The sequence below is a fragment of the Carettochelys insculpta genome, chromosome 5 (assembly GCF_033958435.1).
Source record: "Carettochelys insculpta isolate YL-2023 chromosome 5, ASM3395843v1, whole genome shotgun sequence".
NCBI classification, from domain to species: Eukaryota; Metazoa; Chordata; order Testudines; family Carettochelyidae; genus Carettochelys; species Carettochelys insculpta.
This window is the reverse complement of record NC_134141.1, coordinates 61,822,010-61,842,488: the sequence shown is the minus strand read 5'-3', so window position 1 is coordinate 61,842,488 and position 20,479 is coordinate 61,822,010. Positions and strand designations below refer to the sequence as shown.

At 44.8% G+C, this 20,479-nt stretch overlaps 1 long non-coding RNA gene across 5 annotated transcripts in view; it reads right to left on the bottom strand.

Annotated features, from left to right (window-relative positions):
- The window catches only part of LOC142013606 (uncharacterized), a 235,829-nt gene that overhangs the window by 66,666 nt on the left and 148,684 nt on the right, over positions 1-20,479 (bottom strand). For 3 of the 5 annotated variants that reach the window (XR_012645731.1, XR_012645730.1, XR_012645732.1), the window contains exon 3: positions 7,886-7,993. The exons of the other annotated variants lie outside the window; for them this stretch is intronic. This is a non-coding gene — a long non-coding RNA (uncharacterized LOC142013606). The remainder of the gene's footprint in view (positions 1-7,885; positions 7,994-20,479) is intronic. 5 annotated transcript variants of the gene reach the window in all.

Sequence of the window (20,479 nt, the reverse complement as noted above, 5' to 3'; positions counted from 1 at the left end):
AACATGCTCAACAAGGGTGAGAGTACAGATAGGGAACATCCTAGAATTCTGCCTTCCCTGGTTTGTAGGGTTTGTATCTGTATTATCATTATGCATTGTTAGATGGAGTTAAAAATTACCATGGCAAAAGGCACAAGAAGGGGAAAAGTAAGGAAGAAAGGCACATGGAAATACGCAGTCAGTACAGCTGAATGAAAAATGATCATTGTGTTTCATTAAAAAAAAAAAAATCCACCTCCATCCCAAAAGCAAAGCTTTGTGGAGTTGGATGAAGAAATCTCAATATAGTTGTAGAACTACAATATAGTTGTAGAACTGCGAAGAGTTTTGATTATGAACACAGCTCCTTCTTGTACTGTTGTACTTTTTAACTCCCTTTCCCAGAAGAAGTATGAATGAGGAGCAAGAGAAGGTAGGTTACAAAATTAATGTTTTCCCACAAAACAAAATTTAGTTTAATTGATGAATTATTTTTGTTGAAAATATATTTAGGATGAAAAATTTTGATTCAGACTGTCAGGGGAGGGACTGGACTCAAACAAGGATTTTACAGTAAACCCTTGATTTAATGGATGGATGGGGGGAAGGGGTGTCTGTTAACGCTGAAAGTCCATTAATCCAACTGGTTATACTGTATGACTATGCACTCACCTTCCCAGCCCGTCACTCACTCCTGTCCTCTTGGCCGCCCCTCTTCCCTTCCCCCTCCTGCCCCATTCTTCCCCTCACACCTCCATATCCCTCTCCCAATTACCGGGAAAGAACCTGCATGCCGGCCTGACTCCTTCCACCTTCCATGGCTCTCGATGTGCTCAGCACTGCGGCACCTCCAGTCACGTGTGAAGGCAGAGCATGGCTGCCTCCCCCAGCTTGCCAGTGGGCAGAAGCCTCCGACACTGCAGCTGCTGCTCAGCACCATTGCAGGCAGCCGTGGCCGGGTGGCGACACACTCTGCGCACAGGAGGCTGGGGAAGGATCGCTCCCGCGCCCTGCCACAGCCCCTCCCCCGCAGCTCCGGTGGCACCTCCAGCTGTGGCAGCCCTTGCCGCTGTGGTGGCCCTGGCAGTTACTTCGGACCCAGGGGTCCCAGCCACTGAGGTGGCCTCAGTGGTGGTGCCTGCAGCGAGGTTGGCTCTGGCTCTGGCAGCTCTGTTGAGTTGCCAGCATTTATTTGCTGGGATGGGGAGCGGCGGTGGACAGCATCCATTATTTCCAAAGTCCGTTAAAATGGGGTCCATTAAACTGAGGATTTACTTTAGTCACTACACATTACTAAGTTTTATTATTGCCATACAAGTTAATTCATGTTTGCACACATGCATCGCTGAGGATAATGCGCATTTTCTTCTCCATCACAACTTCTTCAGATCTGAAGTCAGTAAGTATGTAAAAGTACTAACGTCAAGCTCATTTCTCTCCTCTGGTTCCAGAGAAAGTTCTGCCCTTGCTCATTGTGTGAGTCCCTTTGCTCTGCAGATGTAGTAACAGCGACTCACAAATGGGGGCCTACTTTTACAGAGCCTGATTCTCTTGTTTCAGCAGTCTCAAGTGGAAGCAGCTCCCTCAAGGGGAGTTGTGTATACCAACTTAAAACTGGTGTGAGTTATAGGAGAATCAGGATTCCATTGTTTATGCCTCTAGGTCCACACATACTACATGAGATGTTACTGTAATAAAGGCTAAGTAAGAAATGAGCTGATGCTAACCCCTGCACCTGTAGACTGTTGCCTACATAATTTCTACTGGTATGTTATGTAATCTGCTCCTGAGTCTTTCCAGAATTTGAGGCAAATTGAGATTTTAACTCCAAAATTAATATTTGCCTTACCTGAATTCATGACCTAATTCATTTATTTCGAACCCAAGAAATGCGTGGGAAGGAATTAACAACCAGACTTAGTATTTTATGGCCTGTCTAGCAATAGCAGTAGATTTGAAAAACATAGTATTTCCTTAAACTTCAAACATGCTGGCTGAGAGTACTGTAGGTCTCAAAGCTTATAAGCTGCATCCACGTTTTGTTCCATTTTCCAAATTTCATTTCCTTGTGTTCTTGCTAAGTGTCTTTCACAAGTAACAAGTCTGGGATGTATTTGAGCAAACAGGTAGCTTTGTCTGGTGTAATGTAGATGGGACAATGTGGTTCTTTCCAAGAATTTTAAAAAAAAAAGGGGGGGAAGGGGAGTGTTTTGAAAATTCAGATTGTGGAGTTGGGATTCGACGGAGCAATCACATCACTCTATGTTTTTCTGCTATTGTAACAAAAGGAGTAGATTGCTTGCTTGTTTTTCCTTAGTAGGATTAGGAAGAATTAGGCCCCTAGCAGAGGACAAATCAGTGTTTACCACCAAGAAAAAGAAGTCAATTATTGAAGTTCTTCAAGAATATATTCTTGAAATCCTAGGTAAGATTAATTAACATCAGCCTCAGCAGCAAGCATCTGGCTATTAGTCCCGGGGACGCTTACTGCCAAGAAGCCAGCACATGCATTCTCAAGTGGCCTTGACAGTATGTTTCTGGATTTTATGCCTCTGTAGCTGTGTGTATGAAAGCTTCAGGATCAAAAGTGAGACTATGAATTGGCTGCCTTCCTCAGTATACTATGGTTAAGGCCCTACCGAATTCATGGTCCATTATGGTCAATTTCATGGCCCAAGGTTTTAAAAATTGATACATTTTCATGTATTCCAATGTTTAAATCTGAAATTTCACAATGTTGTGATTGTGGCATTCCTGACCCAACAAAGGGATTTCTGGGGGTCTCAAATCTGTTGTAGGGGGATCATAGGATTGTCACCCTCATTTTTGTGCTTCCTTCAGAGGGGACGATCCCTTCCCTACCCAGCCAAAGCTGACAGCCTCCTTTGCTGCGGTGCTCCGAGCAGCACAGAGAAAATCAAACACAATTCTACAAGCCTCTGAGGTTGCTTGCCAGTCCCATAGGGCATCCTGTGGCAGGGGAGGCACCTGAAAGTGGGTTTGGTCTCCCCCTGTCCAGAACAGGTGTGCACAAGTCCTGGCCTTTCCCTTCCCAGGTGAAGCTAGGACACCCCCACCCCCTTTATTGGGGCATGCCTAGGAACATGGGAATGTCAGATTTCATAGGGGAGGGCTTATTTCATGGTCCCTGACATGTTTTTCAAAGCTGTGAAATTGGTAGGGCCCTAACAATGGTTGTAGGGAGTATTTAATTGCCACCTCTAAAACAGCCTGTTTAGTGTCTCTTTGGCTTGTGAATAGATAACAGCAAGTGAGATTGTTCCTTTATCTTCCCCTCTTTTCACAGAACCAGCATCAGCACAAGCAAACCCAGCAGCCGCAAGCTCTGAAATTCACAGGTTGTGCCTTGTGGGATTGGAGCAAGAGGGAAACAATCAGGTCCACGATCCCATCCAGCAAAAGAAGCAGACAGAGGAAGCAATCCAGGGCTTGATTTCTCCCCTTCTGGGAGCCAGAAACATCCCTTTTGCTTGGGGTTCGCCCTTTCAGTTTATGAATCAGCTGGTTCATTTCAACAGTTTCTGCTGTGGCTGAGGCAAGGAAAAGATTGCCCAGCTGCATAGAGTTCAAAACATTCTATAAACAGTGAAGAAACCTTAAATCCCCTCTGCTGTGCATTCCACAGAATAACACTGGTCAATACACCTTCACAAACAATCAGGAGAAGCAGGATGTTGTGGCCCAAGACCATAACGTATGCAGTGAAATAGCCACCCGGACTTGGAAACAGAAACTCACTAACACACTGGTACCTTTGCATGGGCAGCAGGGCTGCAATTTGTTTCTAGTAAGTACTTGTCTTAGCTAGAGACCTGATAATACTTACGGCTAAATTTAGTATTCACCAGCATAAACCTCTGCATAGGACCCAGCACCAGAGAGTTTATAGAGGGTGAAGATTGTGGGGCAGAAAGTTGATGCAATCTCCTAGCAGGGGGCTAGAACTGGGGTTAATTGGGTAGAAGTCTGACTGTAGCCTAAAGCTGCATTTCACCAGAAAAGCCAAAGGGTGGGCAGAGCTGCTAGTGTCACTGGCCTCCCACCGGGGCTTGTGTGGTGATAAATAACATGCACATCCCAGCACTAGCTTCAGTGAATCTGGCCCTACTGGTAAACGTTGTTATAGCTAGGAAGTGCTGTGTGAAGAAAACTATTGCAGAGGGATAAAATACAACTACTGTTTTATGATAAAGAGCTGTGACTGCTGAAGGGATGAGTGTTGTTTCCACCATAAATAGCCTGATAGGATTATTTCAACAGAGTTTCAGACAGTAGGTGTATATGTGGGATCAGGGCTAAAAATGTACAGGCCACATAGCCCATTAAAGATCCATGGCAATCAGTGCTGATTATGTGAGTAGCATCTGGAGCTCTCTGAAATACAGCAGAGAGGGGTTGCCCACCTCAGATTTGCCCCATGGACCTACTGGAGGGATTTCACTTTTTGTATAAACACTCTGGTGAGATCCTGATTCAGATGCTCCAGACTTTTGAATAGAGCTGGTTAGGAAGTTTCTGATGGAACAAGATTTTGCTGAAAGATACTGATGTGTAGAATCCAATGTGTTTCTAAAAAATGGATTGGATTGGATGAATGTTTGATGATCTACATGCAGGTTTCAGCCCTGGAGAGCTGCTGGGGACTCCAAGCTCCAAAGGTCTGGGGCTCCAGGACAGCTTTGCTTTAGATGTTCTGAAGATGATAATATTAAGTGGTGGACAGCAGTGAAATTGACAAGAATAACATTAGGTTCTGTCATTGGCTGCTTGGAATAATGTGTCAGTTTAGAAACATCACAGGTCAGTGTTCTCCTTCAATCTCAGTAGATCTCCACGATGTCCAAGGTCTTCTTCATTCATGTTTTTCTTGCAGGTTTGAAGTGAGAGCTTGCTGGACTATGCTGGATGATGGTTTTCTGAAAGTATGGCCTACCCATTCCCACTTTCCTCTCTTGATTTGAATGTCAAGTGGTTCTTATCCTGCTCTGTTCCAAAGCTCCTTTTTTGTGACAAAGTCTTGCCTTTTGATGTGAAGGTTGTAATTCAGGCATCTGTTTAAGAATGTCTGTAGCTTGTGATTTAAAGACTTTTTAGTACACCAGGTCTCACATCGATACAAGAGCAGGCTCTTCACGTTTGTGTTGAAGAGCCACCATTTCATTTTCACAGATCTTATTTGTGAACTTCATATGGAATGAAGAGTCTTGAATGCAGCTGTTGCTTTCTCTGTCCTGGCATTGATACCTTTGTCTTTTACTCCACTTGTTCCCATAATACTCCCCAGCTAGGTGAACTGCTCCACCTCTTCCAGTTCATCCCCTCCCAGTGCGATGGTGTTGTTGTTGGACTGGTTGATCCTCAGCAGCTTTTCCAGTTCATCCCCTCCTAGTGTAATGGTGTTTTTGTTGGACTGGTTGATCCTCATTGTCTTGGTCTTTCACTTGTTGATGCTCAGTCCAGTCATTGAGGCAGATTTGTCTGGCATTGCGATCTTTTTTTCCATGCTTTCATGTTGGTGTGAAAGGAGGGCAACATTAGCAAAATCAATGTTCTCTAGCTGTTTGAAAAGTATTGACTGAATGTCCCATTGATGGTTATCTGTTGTCCACCTCATAATCCAGTCCACTGTGATCAAGAACAGGAAAGGTGACAACAGTCACCCTTATTGCCCTCCTGAGAGTATGCTGAAGGATTCTGTCAAGACACCATTGTGAACAACTTGGCATATTGAGGGTTCATATGTTGAATGGATCAGGTAAATAATTTTGGATGGGATGCCCTGGTGTTGCAGCAGTTTCCACAAAGTGTCTCTATCAATGCTGTCAAAAGCTTTATCAAAGTCTACGAAGGTTATGTACAGGGGAGAGTTCCACTCAAGGAACTGTTGTATAATCACTGACCCCTATTACAGATGGCCAGCTCACAATTGACCACTGACAACAGGTTCTTAGATTGTACTTTGAGTTTTACATAAGTAAATTCCAGGTCAGCCACACACACACACATACACACACCTGAAGCATATACAGACTGGCTATGTCAACACAAGAGCAATCTGTTGACAGAATTACTGTTATAAGATATCTTCTGACAAAACTTCTGTCAACAGATCGTGGCCACAGATGAAAGTGTATCACTCTGTTGACAGAGAGAGGCTGGACTACCTGCCTGCTCTTTCGACAGAATGGCCAACCAGAAGCACAGCAGACAGGGCTGGCTTGTGACCCAGAAGCCCTGTATGTCCACCGAGGGCCCCCTGGAGCTTCTACACAGGTTTTTTGTTGACAGATTCTATCCACAAAAGTGTACTGCCTCATGGCAGAGAGGCAGAAGGCCGTCAACAGAAGTGCTACATTCTGTCAATTCACTGTCCAGGGTGCACATTTTTAGTGTGGACATTCCCCAGGTTTTGTTAACAAAATGCCCTATTATAGCCATAGCCACTAAATATAGTTGACTATATTATATTATAGTTAGAATTATCAGGATTACACTAGCAATTTATTCTGCTGCAGTTCGCTGTTTGTTGATGCTTGCTCAGCTGGCTTCAGCAGCTGGCTTCTTCTGTTCTCTCAGGCAGTCTTCCAACCTCTCAATCAGCTCCCTTATATATGATTTCACTGGTCATTAGCCTCTACTGGGCAGTCTTGCTTGACCTGCTTAGCTAACATTTCACCTATCTTCATACTGAGCATGCTCACTATCTCTAGCGTCTCATTTTTGGTAACTGGTCAAAGCAGCACTGAGCTGGCTCAAGCCAGTTCAGGCTGAGACTATGTGACCTTTCTGTCTCCCTCTCACTTTCTGTGCTGCACATGCTTATTGCCCATCATTATCTCGTTCTGCCCATACTCACTTGTGGTAGTTTTGCCTTAGAGACACAATTACTTCATCTGACTTTGATACTCATGGTCTAGGCCATCAGGCCCAATTTTTACTACTGGGTATGCTCAGCTCAGAGCTACTTCATGACTGTACCTCATTTCACTCTACATTCTACCAGGCATGCTCAGCTCAGGAATCTCTCAGCTCCGGGCATATGACCTACATTGTCCAATAATAAGTAACCTGCAGCTGTCAGTTGAAGTGACTCCTGCTTATATAAGTAGAAAGTCATGGACACAAAAAGGAGGTTAAGAATACAAAATGGAAGCTGGGAAATTTCTTTGGCATCCATGTGCCCTGTGCATAAATATGTAGAGCTCTTTCAAAACAGGTTCTGATGGGCTCCTTGAAGATGGCTGCCTTCCAGTAGGCCACAATTGCCCTTGTGGTAACGTTGGCCTGACTCCCAGGCCTCCAGGCCCTTGTTTAGTCCACTGTCCTACAGCCAGGACATCGGTGCCCTTGAGACAGGGGTGGGGGGACATGGTGCTCTGGGGGGAACCTGGGTCCCACCCACTTGTTCCAGGTTCCAAACCAGGGACCCTGTGTGGCTGCTGGTGGTGAGGGAGGGCTCCCCTCATTATGAGCACCACAGCTCTTCCCTGGTCCACTTCCCCAGATGATTCCTCCACACCGTACCTCCTCCAGGTAGTAGCCATGGCAGCAGCAGCAACCTGTCCCCCATTCTGGCTTGGCTCCTCCTGTGTGTTTGGCCTGCTTCATCTTACACCAGATCTCAGGGTCTCCTGGGTAGGGTCTTTAGCCCCTTGTGGCTGAGCACTCCTCTCTTCCTCTTGGTGCCCCTTGAAAAAGTCGCGTCGCGTCGCGTCGCTCTGCTCTGCCCCCCTGCCTACTGGGCAAGGGTTCTTTTAAAAGCAGGCTTAAGTGGGACCAACTGGCCCCAATTGACCCCGGGGCAGCTTCCTCCCCAGCTGCTCACGCTCGGCTTGTTTGCCTGCCCTGCTTTTCCCTCTTGTTCTTACCCACCTCCCAGCCTTACCTTGTCACACCCTTTAGGGTTCGTCGAGATTGGATGTCTCTCTGGTTTCTGCAGGATTGACTCCATCCTGATGAGGCTCAAATGTCCTCTGAGTTTTGCATTTCCCCTCTGGTTTGAAGGAAGAAGAAGGGAGGTTGACTATTTATTGTTTTAAGTGGCACAAAAGAGAAATGTCTACGGTGTTATGGCCAAAACAATCCCCAAAAGACAAACTCAAATCAAAATGACTAAAAGACCAACCAGGTCTTCAGTATTTTCCATTCTCTGATGTGGTTCCTTGACATTTAAAGGCAGTTTACTGTCAGTGACTGTTCTGCTGTCAGGTATAGGGCAAAATAGAGTTTACCATTTAAAAGATGGAATTAAATAGTTGCCTGGGTACCTGAACTACAGATTGCTGCCTGGAATCCTCAACTTGCAGGATGTACTGCTTCCTCTGAAACTCATGCTATTACCATTTCATGTCTGCTGACTGCCCATTAGCAAGCAATGCAAAACTTCAGGTCGGCTTCCCTCATCTGGCACCCTGGGACCGAGTGATCACAAACAAAGAGGGATGTTGCCAGATGGCAGAGTGCCAAATGAGAGAGTTTCAACCTGCACACATTTTGTCCTAATCAATTAAAGACAATGCTTCCAGAAAGCAGTGCATTATGAGGACACTTGCAGTTTGATGCTTCTGATTTACTGTAATAGTGCAAGAAAAATTCGCCTCAGTTTGCTTATTCAATTTATAAATCCAATACTTCCTTGCAGTTTGAGTTCTAGCCCTCGCCTTTTTGTGGGAGCTTTTCTCACAGTATATGCTTACATAGAACACCTCATTGTTTGTGCTGGAGTCAAAAAATATTCTTATAAACTTTCATCAGGCATCCTGCAATAAAAATAGTACTACTGGGTAAAAACTGCAAAGCACTGTGAATTACACATACTGCTACAGGACCTGCTCAGACTTGGAAGACAAATAAAACTGCCCCTTGTTTTTCCTTTTAGCTGGTTGATAGTAAGAAATCTAACTTTACAGTGTTAATATTTGACCACAATACTTAATATTTACACGAGAGGAATCTTTTTCAAATACTGAACCAATGCAGCCTGACATTGCACACATATTTGGTATAAACTAAACTAAGCCTCCCACAATAGTTTCCAATCCTTTCTATTGTTTTTAAGGTACCTGGGGTTCTACAACAGCCCCTGCCCCTCCATAACTACCACTTTGGGAGTACACAGAGGCACCAGTATGTTATGCTCCTGTTGAAATCAGTAGGTGTTAGGAACCTAAATACTTTTGAGAATCTGGACTCATTATCTTAACCTCCTTCCTCATCCATGCTTTTTCACGTGTTGGCTGAATAGCCGATGACCCCAGTCTGTATTTTTGGGAGTCTATTTCCCCTAAAATGCCCCAAAATAACTTCAGAGCCATGAATGAGCAGCAATGGTACCGGCCCTCAGCCCCGCCCAGACCATGCCATACTTCCCCCAGCCAGCCTTCAGTGTTGCCTGAGGCTCTGGCAGAGACTTAAAGGGCCAAGAGCTCCAGCTGCTGCTGCTGTGGTAGAAGGAGTGGCCCAGAGCCCCAGGCCCTTTTAAATTGGTGGGCGCCTAGGCAGCTGCCCACTTTGCTCCCCCTACCCCACTATCGGTGATCCTAGTATAAAGACTATTGAAAGATTATAGCTCAATCCTGCAATTGCTTTTGTGTGCGCTTCATTTTAAGTGTATGGGAAATCCAGATTAGTAAATGGTGCTGTTCATATGCTTAAAGTTTAACACGAGTAAGTATTTGCAAGATCAGAGCCTATACTTAGCTGCCTGCCAGTTTGCTTACCCTATCGTATGGTTTAACAAGTCTTAAGAGGATATCCGCAAAATTCTTTTCCAGGGGCTTTTTCATTTCCCATTTATGTCAAGGGCTTCAAAGACATTTCCAGATCATTGAGGAATTTGAACGATGCCAAGTATGGCTATGAACTTCTAGTCAGAGGTGACTGCAGGATTGGAGCCCAAAATGGGAGAAGTGTGGGGTGTCCAAAACCCATTCCCCCACAATTTTGTGAGGAGAGAGAACAACGAATTGAAAAAAAAAAAAAAAGGGCAGGTCCAGCAAAACCTTTATGATTTGTTTGGGATGAACCTCACAATTTTCCAGTTGAAAAACACCACTAATTTTCTGCTACTTGTTGCTGACGTATGTGAGTGTGTTGGTTTACTGGGCACAATGCATTCTGGGAGACGCCTAACTGAGAAAAGCTCCAGAGCTGATTTTTAATGTAGAAAGTGATTACTGGGCTAGTTAATACACTACTACACCTTTTGGACAACAGAACAAATCTTTGAAGGTAGGAGAACCTGAGATGGTTGTAGGGAAGCACAATCTCAAAGAAGAAGAAGAATGAATGGGATTTCTGAGGAGTTTGGGATTATTGGGGAGGCTGTTATTTTGGGATCGAGCAGTGGATACAGGGAACAGCCATGAGTTGCGTGTAGGGGAGGCTGAGCCTCCCCAAACAGCCAGCCATAGCCCCATTCACACTCCAGTCCTAGGGCCTCACTTCATGGCCAAACCACACACCTTCCAGGGGCCAGGGAGACTGCAGTGACAATGCTGCACACCCTCCCTCCTGGCGTCCTATGGGTGGGGGCTGCAGTGCTCCCTCAGCCTGAGGGGTGGGGTGAGTGGCAGCCATGGGGAGGGGGCTCTGGGTTCCAGGTTCATGGAAGAAGTGGGGATTCAGGGTAAAGAGGTGGAACTGGGAGTTTATCTCCCACAGCCAGAAGCTCATGAGGTTCCCATGAGTAGTTGTGAGTTTGACTGAAGGAAGTTCCCCTTCTTTGTGTAGCGTTAATTGGATTCACTGTTCATATTCTGGTAACTATTTTGGGATATGTGTTTTCTGGGCGTTCAGTAGTGGTTCGTAAATACTGAACACACTCTTTTCCCCCTCCCTTGTTGAACAAAACTTTTATTTCCTTTCAGGTGACAATTGACTATTTGGTCGGTAGTTTCTCTGAAAGAAATAGAAAAGGCAATATCTGCACATCTTCTGCTGTTCCTACCTAAAACATAAGTAATGTTACTCTTCTTTCCCTGTTACTTACAGATATAATTTAAGGTCATGACAGCCTCTTATCTCATCATTCATTCTTTTCTGGTCCTGATTGCTGCTAAATTGTACAGCTGCAAACACTAATAAGAGTAATTTAAATGAAGCATACATGTCAGCAGAATCTTTCCTTCCCAGGAGAGTTCTGTACAGCCAGTAGTGTGTGTAAGACTTCACACCTAGTTTTCAAAAGCACGGCTAATTGAACCATGTGGATGTGCATAATTTTACTATGGATAACTTCTGCAAGTCAAGGTGCCTTCAAGGATGCCATATAAGTTTGAGTCATGGGCTCTGGGGGACTGTTTAGCCTTAGATTCTGTTTAAAATAGTTTTCTGGCTAAAATCTTGGGCCTAACTTCTTCTTTAACTGGCATGTTACTCAAATATATCATTTGACATCTTAATGGAAAAGGACTCAAATTATTAGTATTGCTTTATAAGAAGCTAGTAAAAATGATAATTGGATGACACTCATAAAGCACTCAGTACCTCAGCTTGCTCTTGGACAGCTGAGGAAAGAATTATTTTGTTAGTCATTGTCTTTGCCAAACTATGAACCCAAGATGATAACAGACAGGAAGATGATGCTAGCTTCAGGGTCTTGATTTCTACTTTCCCAGTGCTTGGGGCAGGCATGGGAACGAAGAAAGCAGAAATCCAGCCCACTTCATGCTCTATATCTGGAGGCAGTCAGGGTCAGAGCAGCTTCAGGCACTCTAAGTTACATCTACACTGCAGTTAAACACTGGTGGCTGGCCAGTACTCCCTGACTTGGGCTAAGAGGCTGTTTAACTGCATTGTAGCCAATCACACCAAGGTTGGGAGCCTGGGTTCTAAGACCCTGCAAGGTGGAAGAGCTCTACAGCCTGAACATTTACACCAGAATTAAACAACCTCTAGGCAGCTGGCACAGGCCAGCTGTGAGTTTTTAACAGCAGCGGAACCATATCCTCATTTATTCTGATTGCTAAGATCTGTAGAAATCATAGGCTAGCCTATGCACTGTGTTCTTGGCATGTCCCCAATGTGTCCCTATGCTAGGAAAAATGATTATCAGCTTTACACTGGTGAGAGAGACCTTCTGCACCAGGTGAATTCTGAATCTGGTCAGGAGTGACTCTTTTTGCTCCCTTTAAGTCTTTTTTTTAATACCCAAGGGCAGAAAGGGATCAGAGTGTAACGAAGGTGTCGGCCCAGGGTATCTTGACATTCCCCTGTGGGTTTCCTTCCCCTTTTTTGAAGCAAAGAAAATATTTCAGTAAACTGGTTTAAAAAGTGGAATGCAGAAGACCCTACATTTCATTGAGATTCCAAGCAATGGAGTTTGCCGTTTTAATCGGCAGATCAGTGGGCACTCGCGTGAATGACAGAGTATGTTTATGTGGTGAAAATGGAAGCCTTTAGCCGGTACAAGATTCAACACTCAGGTATTACTTGTATGTGAAAGTTTTTAGAGAACAAATCTTTCCTAAGGATCATTAGTTTCCAAAAGAGTAGAAAAGTTGGTTGCTGGCATCAGAATGTACTGACATTCCTTTTCGAGAATGTGTTCAGTCTGAATATTATGCAAACTTAATTAGATATAGATATCAATAGTTTTTGAGGATTATTTCTGTTGCAATTAATGGAGAAATTTGCATCTGTTTTGGCTCATTAATCTCTCTATTACTGTTACTTGATTATATATGTCTGTGAAGCCCAGTTGTATATGCAATAATACTTGATTGACTGATTGTATTATGCAGTAGGTAGGATTTAAGAAGTCAATGCTAACAGCGCTAGTGAGTCTGATTAATTACTTTGCTCATTCATAGACTGAAGCCAATTTCTATTTCTGAGCTTGTGTAGGAACTTGGTAGAAAATCCATTATTGATACTAAGACTGTGCTTTCCAGTAGAGGAAAGAAATCTTAATTCTTTTTAGTCTGTGTTGATATTGTGCTGTGTTCTTAGGACCTTTTTAATTGTTGGTGTATTTGCTGATATTGCTTGTTTTGTATTGAAAAATTTGCTGGCTTGTAGCCCCAACCTGGTGTCTTCTCTATTTTTGGAGGCCTGGGATAGTATGCAAGATAATGGATGTCTAGGGTAGTTACACTCCCTCTCAGTGTGTCCTCTTTTTTGTAAGCTCAAATATGGTAACCCTAAATTTCTATCTGTATCAGCATCTACCAGAAGATGAAGAAGTGGGAAAAAAAAGGGGGCTGTCACTGTCTTGCCTAATTTTAGTGCACATAACAGTGTGTGCAATCAAGTAGTTGCCCCTGACTGCAGCTAGCTGACAGCCATAAATCTTTCAAAGGTATTTGTTTTAAGTATCTCTTGTAACACCCTCAGCCAGTCTTCTGCCTCCCTCTTAATAATTAGGCTGAGGACAGCACTTCTGAAGAAAAATCTATATTTCTGGCATATGTAAGAACTATAATCTCTACAAAAAAGGCAACCTGTTGCTAATTTCCCTGTCATACCCTCCAGTGTCTAATTAGAGTGCCAGTTTTATGTCTTAGAAAATAAACAGCTAAGATAACTCTTTTCATTACCTATCAACAATAAGCTCTGCCTTACAGGAGATAGTAATGTGTATTTAACCAAATTTATTTAGGATTTATGTTTTTATTTCTCAAGAGGTGCATTTGTGTCTTTTACACATCCACAAGTTGGGGAGAGTCCTCTCTTGTAATCAAATGAACAAGATTGCCAAGAGTATTGTCAAGAGAGCTACTCTGCAGCCAAGACCCTTCACTCTTAAAATAACAGTTTGTGACTTTTACATAGTTTTAGAGTAGGAGTGGGGAACCTTTTCTGGGTCAAGGGCCACTGACCCATAATCAAGTCAGCCAGGGTTCACAGAAGTGAGAAACAACAAAAAGATCTCTGTGATGTGGTCCCCTGCTGTATGGGGTCTGGAGCACACTGGGAACTGGGGTTCTGGGCAGGAGGGAGGGTGCAGGAGTGGGCTAGGTCTGGGTGATTTGGATTAGAGCAGGGTGTAGGAGTGGGCTATAGGTGGGCGGGGGTTGTAAGAGGGGGCAGAGGTCTAACTGGGAGAGGGGGTCTAGGTGAGAGCAAGGGTGCTGGAGGGTTTGAGGTGTGGAGTCTGGAAGGGAGGGGTCTGGGTGGAGACTAGATGGGAGCAGGTGCAGGAGCTGTTTGAGGTTGTGGGTTCTGGGTGACGGAGGCGCAGCTTACCTTTACAGCACCCCCATACGCACGTGGTTCTGCACCCCCCTCCCACCTGCTCTCAGGCATTGCCCTCTACTGCTCTGATTGGCTGGAATTCCAGCCAATCACGACAGCAGGAGGAAGCCTCCAGGCAGGCTGGTGAGGCTGCTGCTGCTTTCCCTCCCTTCTCCCAGCAGCTGCTTCCTGCTCCCGGAAGAGACCATGGTCTGCATCTGGACTGTGGCTTGCCTGATCCTGCCCGTGAGGCTCAGGGCTCCAAACCCTCCACCCCACCACAGGCCAGATCCCTTGGAGAGGAGCCCTGAGCCTTGTGGTCCAGATGCAGACCCCACCCATGTTCTCGAGCAGGGCTAGCCAAATTGTATCTTACAAGCCACATGCAGCTCTCTTCCGTGCCCCCTCTTCATTCTCACCCTATCAGAGTGTGGGGGAGGGGTTTGGGGGGTTCTGCTCTGTGACGGGTTGATGGGGCCAAGGGGTTCTGCCTGCTGAGTGTGTGTGTGTGGTGCGGGCACAATTTAAAGCTTACCGTTACAGCACCAGCAACAGCTTGAGTCCCAGCAACCCTTCCTGCAGCTCCCAGGTGTCAACTCCATGTTGCGAGGCAAGGACAACTGCCTGGGAGCTGCAGGGGGAGGCCGCTGCCTTTAGCTCTACAAGAGAGGCAGTAGCAAAAGCAGAGGCTTTTCCTGCAGCTCCCTGCTGTTTGCCACTGCTCCTCCCTGTGCCACAGCTGCCATGCAGCCAGGGGGTGCAGTGAAACCAGATGACTAAACAGTGCTAGCAAACCCTGGGAAAAATTGGCAGGGTGGGAGCACACTACCCCAAGTGTGACCCCCCCACTCCTGCACCAGTCACTGCCTCCGGCTTCTGCCTGATACTCTAGAAAGATGCAACCTGTGGGCTGTTCTTCTAAACAATCTAGAAAAGCAATTGGAGTGTCCTTCAAAAATTCTGGCATGAAGAAGCTGTACATTTTGAAAATGCAATACATGCCCATTGGGCAAGTGGGGCCACTTTTAAATCTCTTTTCAGCTGGAAGATAGGTGTTTATAGCTACAAGGTCAGATGCACCTTTGACTCTCCTTCAGCCTCTCTCTCCCATCCAAGTGATAGATGAGCCTTTGCTCCTCTTCACAAATCCCATAGTTTTCACACTTACAGACGGGGTCCCCAGCTAACAGTTTACCAACCATCATCCCTTACGAGGTCCACCTAGTTTTTGGGACATGCCAGAGTCTTCTCTTTGGAAGCTGACACCAGTAATCAAAATGTAGAGACTCAGAATAACTTCTCTAAAACAAAATTCTGTATTTAGCTGTGGGAATGTAGCTAGTAGGCATCCTTCAGTCTGCATAGACTATGGATCACGCCCTTTAAAGTTTCAATTGAGGACTTCATTTACAGTGTCTATTGTGACTATGAAGACCCACACGAGAGTGACAGTCCTTGCTGCATCTCTTGCAGATGTAGTGGGTGTCTGGCAAGTCCTTATTGTGCTTTCTGTGCACTTGCTTCTCCTCTGCTAGCTGTCTGATCTTCATCTCGCCCTTCTGAAGGCCCTTGTGTAACCCCTGCCTCCATCTGCTGCGGTCGTCTGCTAGTTCTTCCCAGTTGTCCAGCTCGATGTCTACCTCTCTGAGGTCTCTCTTGCAGACATCTTTGTAGCGCAACTGGGGGCATCCGGGAGGTCTTTTGCCAGAGGCTAGCTCACCATACAGGATGTCTTTTGGAATCCTTCCATCATTCATCCTGTGGACGTGGCCAAGCCAGCGGAGTCAACGCTGCCTGAGGAGGGTGTGCATGGTTGGGATTCCAGCTTGCTCGAGAACGGTTGTGTTGGTCACTCTGTCCTTCCATGATATTCCAAGGATGCGCCTGAGGCAGCGCAAGTGGAAGACGTTCAGCCTCTTTTCCTGATAGGCATACAGGGTCCAAGTCTCGCTGCCATAAAGGAGGGTGCTGAGGATGCAGGCTCTGTAGACTTGCCTTTTGGTGTGAGTGTTCAGCTTGTTGTTATTCCACACTCTCTTGCTGAGTCTGGACAGAGTTGTGGCCACTTTTCCGATCCTCCTATTTAGCTCAGTGTCCAACAACAGGGTGTCAGTGATGGTGGACCCGAGGTAAACGAACTTGTGGACGACCTCTAACATATAGTTGTCAATGCTGATTGATGGAGATTCAGCAATATCCTGACCGAGTACGTTTGTCTTCTTTAGGCTGATGGTAAGCCCAAAGTCCTTGCACACTTGGAATGTAACCATCAGGGAAAAGGGCTAAAATGACAAAGAAATCTACTTTATCTTGTCTTACCTAAAAAGTAACATTTTCCTTAAAGTAGAAGCAGACCTTATGTATCTCAGCAACCCCAGTTCTAGCAAATGGTGTTCTGCCAAGCCCAGTGTCAAGGGCTATAGGTTTTTATCTGCTGTTAAATTCTGTTCCAGGTTTCCTGACTGCAGGCTGGGTACTAAGCCAGGGGAGATGATCCCAGCCTGGGCAGAGGCAAAAATTCAAAGTGGTTGACACCTATATTCTAAATTAACAACTAGTAATTGAGTTGTCTATAACCGTTGTCTCTTGATTTCCCTTAGAAAATATGTGAGCTCAGGAATGATTTAATCCTTTGAACCTCTGTAGCAAACGGCAATCAAACAGGTACATGTAATTATCATAAAAATAATTCAAATCACCCAGACTGTCATAGAAGTTAAATATTGAATAATTAATCACAAATAACTTATTCAAAAACAACTACTGATTTTTCTGTTTTTATATTGTTCACACAGTGTAAATGGAAAAAAAAATCTGAAGTATATCTTTTTTTTTTTTTTTTCCCCCGTGGTAGTGTTCAGATTCTGGTCAAGGTCCCATTGTGTGAGGAGTTGTACAATTGCATAAGAAGATAAAGTTCCTGCCCTGACAAACTCAAAACTTTTCTCTAAATTTTGATTTGGACAGTTTGGACATTGTTCCTGAGGAGTGTATTGCATATACTGCCATTACAAGTCATTCTGCGTCCATTATTTGCATTGTTCAGGTGGTTCTCTGACTCCCTGGATTACTTTCATGCCTAATTCACACAGCCTGACTTGTGAAATTTACAGCTGAATATACAATCTGCAATTCATTTTGGGAACTATTCAAGCATATAATTCAGCTTTCGGTTTCTGCTGAGCTAAAGGAAGGCTTATACCTTAAGAAAGCTTCAGTGTATTCTTTTTTGTAGCACCCCGCTAATGAAATTTGATAAGCCTACCCATTTACTGTACATTAGCCTAAGGTTCGGTCTTTCACAGATTCATTCATAAATCCTATATCTTAGTTCAAACAATTTATTGGAAAGAAAGGTGGCAAGGTTCAAGGACACTTAGAAGAGAAGAGTGGTTTCTTCAGTGCTCTTTTTTTTTTTTTTTAATCACAAGTTTCTCAACAAAAGCCAAGAACGGAGCACAAGGCATCTAAACTTCAGAAGGCTTCAAGTGGGATTCACTATAGCGTACAGCCCTGATCAATTCTTTCATATAACAAGCAGCATGGTACATAGGATTGCTCTGGCTAACATGCACACATAATCATGAATGAATCAGGGGCCGTGTCTACACATGCATGCTACTTCGAAGTAGCGGCGCCAACTTCGAAATAGCGCCCGTCACGGCTACACGTGTTGGGCACTATTTCAAAGTTGAAATCGACTTTAGGTGGCAAGATGTCGAAGTCGCTAACCCCATGAGGGGATGGGAATAGCGCCCTACTTCGAAGTTGAACGTCGAAGTAGGGCACGTGTAGACGATCTGCGTCCCGCACCATCGAAATAGCGGGGTCCGCCATGGCGGCCATCAGCTGAGGGGTTGAGAGACGCTCTCTCTCCAGCCCCTGTGGGGCTCTATGGTCATCGTGTGCAGCAGCCCTTAGCCCAGGGCTTCTGGCTGCTGCTGCAGCAGCTGGGGAATCATGCTGCATGCACAGGGTCTGCAACCAGTTGTCGGCTCTGTGGATCTTGTGTTGTTTAGTGCAACTGTGTCTGGGAGGGGCCCTTTAAGGGAGTGGCTTGGTGTTGAGTCTGCCCTGTGACCCTGTCTGCAGCTGTTCCTGGCACCCTTATTTTGATGTGTGCTACTTTGGCGTGTAGACATTCCCTCGCAGCGCCTATTTCGATGTGGTGCTGCCCAACGTTGAAGTTGAACGTCGACGTTGCCAGCCCTGGAGGATGTGTAGACGTTATTCATCGAAATAGACTATTTCGATGTCGCTACATCGAAATAAGCTATTTCGATGTAGCGTGCACGTGTAGACATAGCCAGGTAGTGGAAATATTTGTCGTTTGGGGTGGATCCCACACAGTGCTGGTACAGAGTGTTGCATATGTAAGTGTAAGGTTAGAAAGTGATGAAAAAGACCTGGAGAGCCTGCTGTTGTTATAGAAAGCTTAGGTGACTGGTGCCTGCTGGGGGAGGAGGTGCAGGGTGGCCATTCAGAGGAACAGGGGAGGGAGCCTGAAGGAGGCTCCCAATTTTGGTGGGGACAAAGGGATGGGGCACTTCCTGAGTGCTACCATGATTCACCTATGGTAAAAAGAGTTCTTCACAACTACCACATTATTCCTACCTTGAAGCAGGACATGAAAGGGTGGGGGAGAAGAAAGAGAAACATTGGCTGATGAGATATGCCCACTCTTTGCCCATATATTACCCTGCACTCTTGAGAGGGAGAGTAGGAAAGGGCATGCAAGAGCCTTGAGACTTTAGGCTTCTTGCTATGCAGGAACTTGCCAAAGTTGCAACCCAAAGCACAGCACTTGAGCATATGCTTAAACTTAATGGGACTGACTGTTGTACAATTAATTGTGTAGATGCTCAACCTCTGCTCCGATTTGTGATGGAATGAGGCAGCACTTGGTGTATGTCTGGGCCTGAGTTTGCTGGCGTAAGACCTTTGCTGTTATTGATATTGTATGTCAGTTTTAGAATCTAATTTCCTGTGCCTTCATTTGGTGTGCCTTGTCCTTCACTCATGGTACGCCTCTCAGCATGTCCAAGGGCTGTGCGTGGATAGCTCTGTGCCTCTGTGTGTCAGTGGAGAGATGAATATAATTTCAGAACTAGTCTGGTGCTTTCTGTTTCTGAAATTTGTCTCTGAGAGGTGCACGTGAACAGACTTAATGTTCCTTGAAAGTCATATTGAGACAGTTACATTGAAACAGGAATATTTCTCCTTTATATTTCCCTTTCCAAGGATAAGAAAAATCTCCTGAGATGAACCAAAAAGAGGTAGTAAATTACTCTAAAAGAAAGCATCCTGCAAGAATATTTAGATACTTTGAAAAAGCACTGTCTCTTAGTTGGCTATGAATGCAACAGATAATTAAAATCATTTGTGGACCTTTACAATTAGACATCTATTTTCTACTTACACCAGTTTTCTTAACCTAAAGCATAACATTTTTATAATGTGGTGTGTGCATGTGTGTATACATTATATAAAATTCCCTTAGCTGCAATACGTATAAAGCTGCTTAACAATTGTCATTTTAGACGTTGTTTTTAATTGCTTGTAACTTTCTGGGGGGGGCGGGGGGGAATTCTTATTGTTCATGATGAAATATCCCAGGCCAGGTGTCTGCCTCAGGCTGATTTTTTTTTTTTTTTTTTTTTTTAAAGTTTCAGACATTTCTTAGAACCAGTCAGAATAGGAGAAATGGAGAAAGCAGTTGAAAGTAGGAGGAGGGGGCAAATGGGGACAGGCTGGGATAAACAGAGGAGGTACCCAGTGAGAGAGGCACATGCAGACAGGTTCATAGGCCAAAGGAAATGATGGGTTGGGAGTGATAGGAGCAGGAATTGTTAGGGAACAAGGGCAGAAAAGTATGTGAAACACTTGGCTATTCTGGTGATAAGCGCTGTAGGAAAGCCCAAGAAGAAATGAATAATTGTGCTTCCAGTGCAAGTTATACAGGAAATAAATAGGCCTGGGCCATACACTGAATAATGAAGATAAAAAGGAATTTTGAGTAGCCACACCCTTAGTGAGCACAGTCCTGGGTAGCTTGCACTGGTGCTTCCTGCACTGCACATGCTCAGTGGCTAAACAGCAAATTTCTGTCACCAGTGCTGTCACTGCTGCTTCATGCATGAGCACCACTTGCAGCATAACTACAGAAGCCTCACAGAATGAAACTGTTTGGCTCTTCTGAAATAACAGTGTATTTTCCTTGTAATTGAAATCCTGAGAAATGACATCATCCGCCCGGTAGAAGCAGCAGATGGGCTGATCTGTTAAGAGTAGGCTGCTTTGTTAA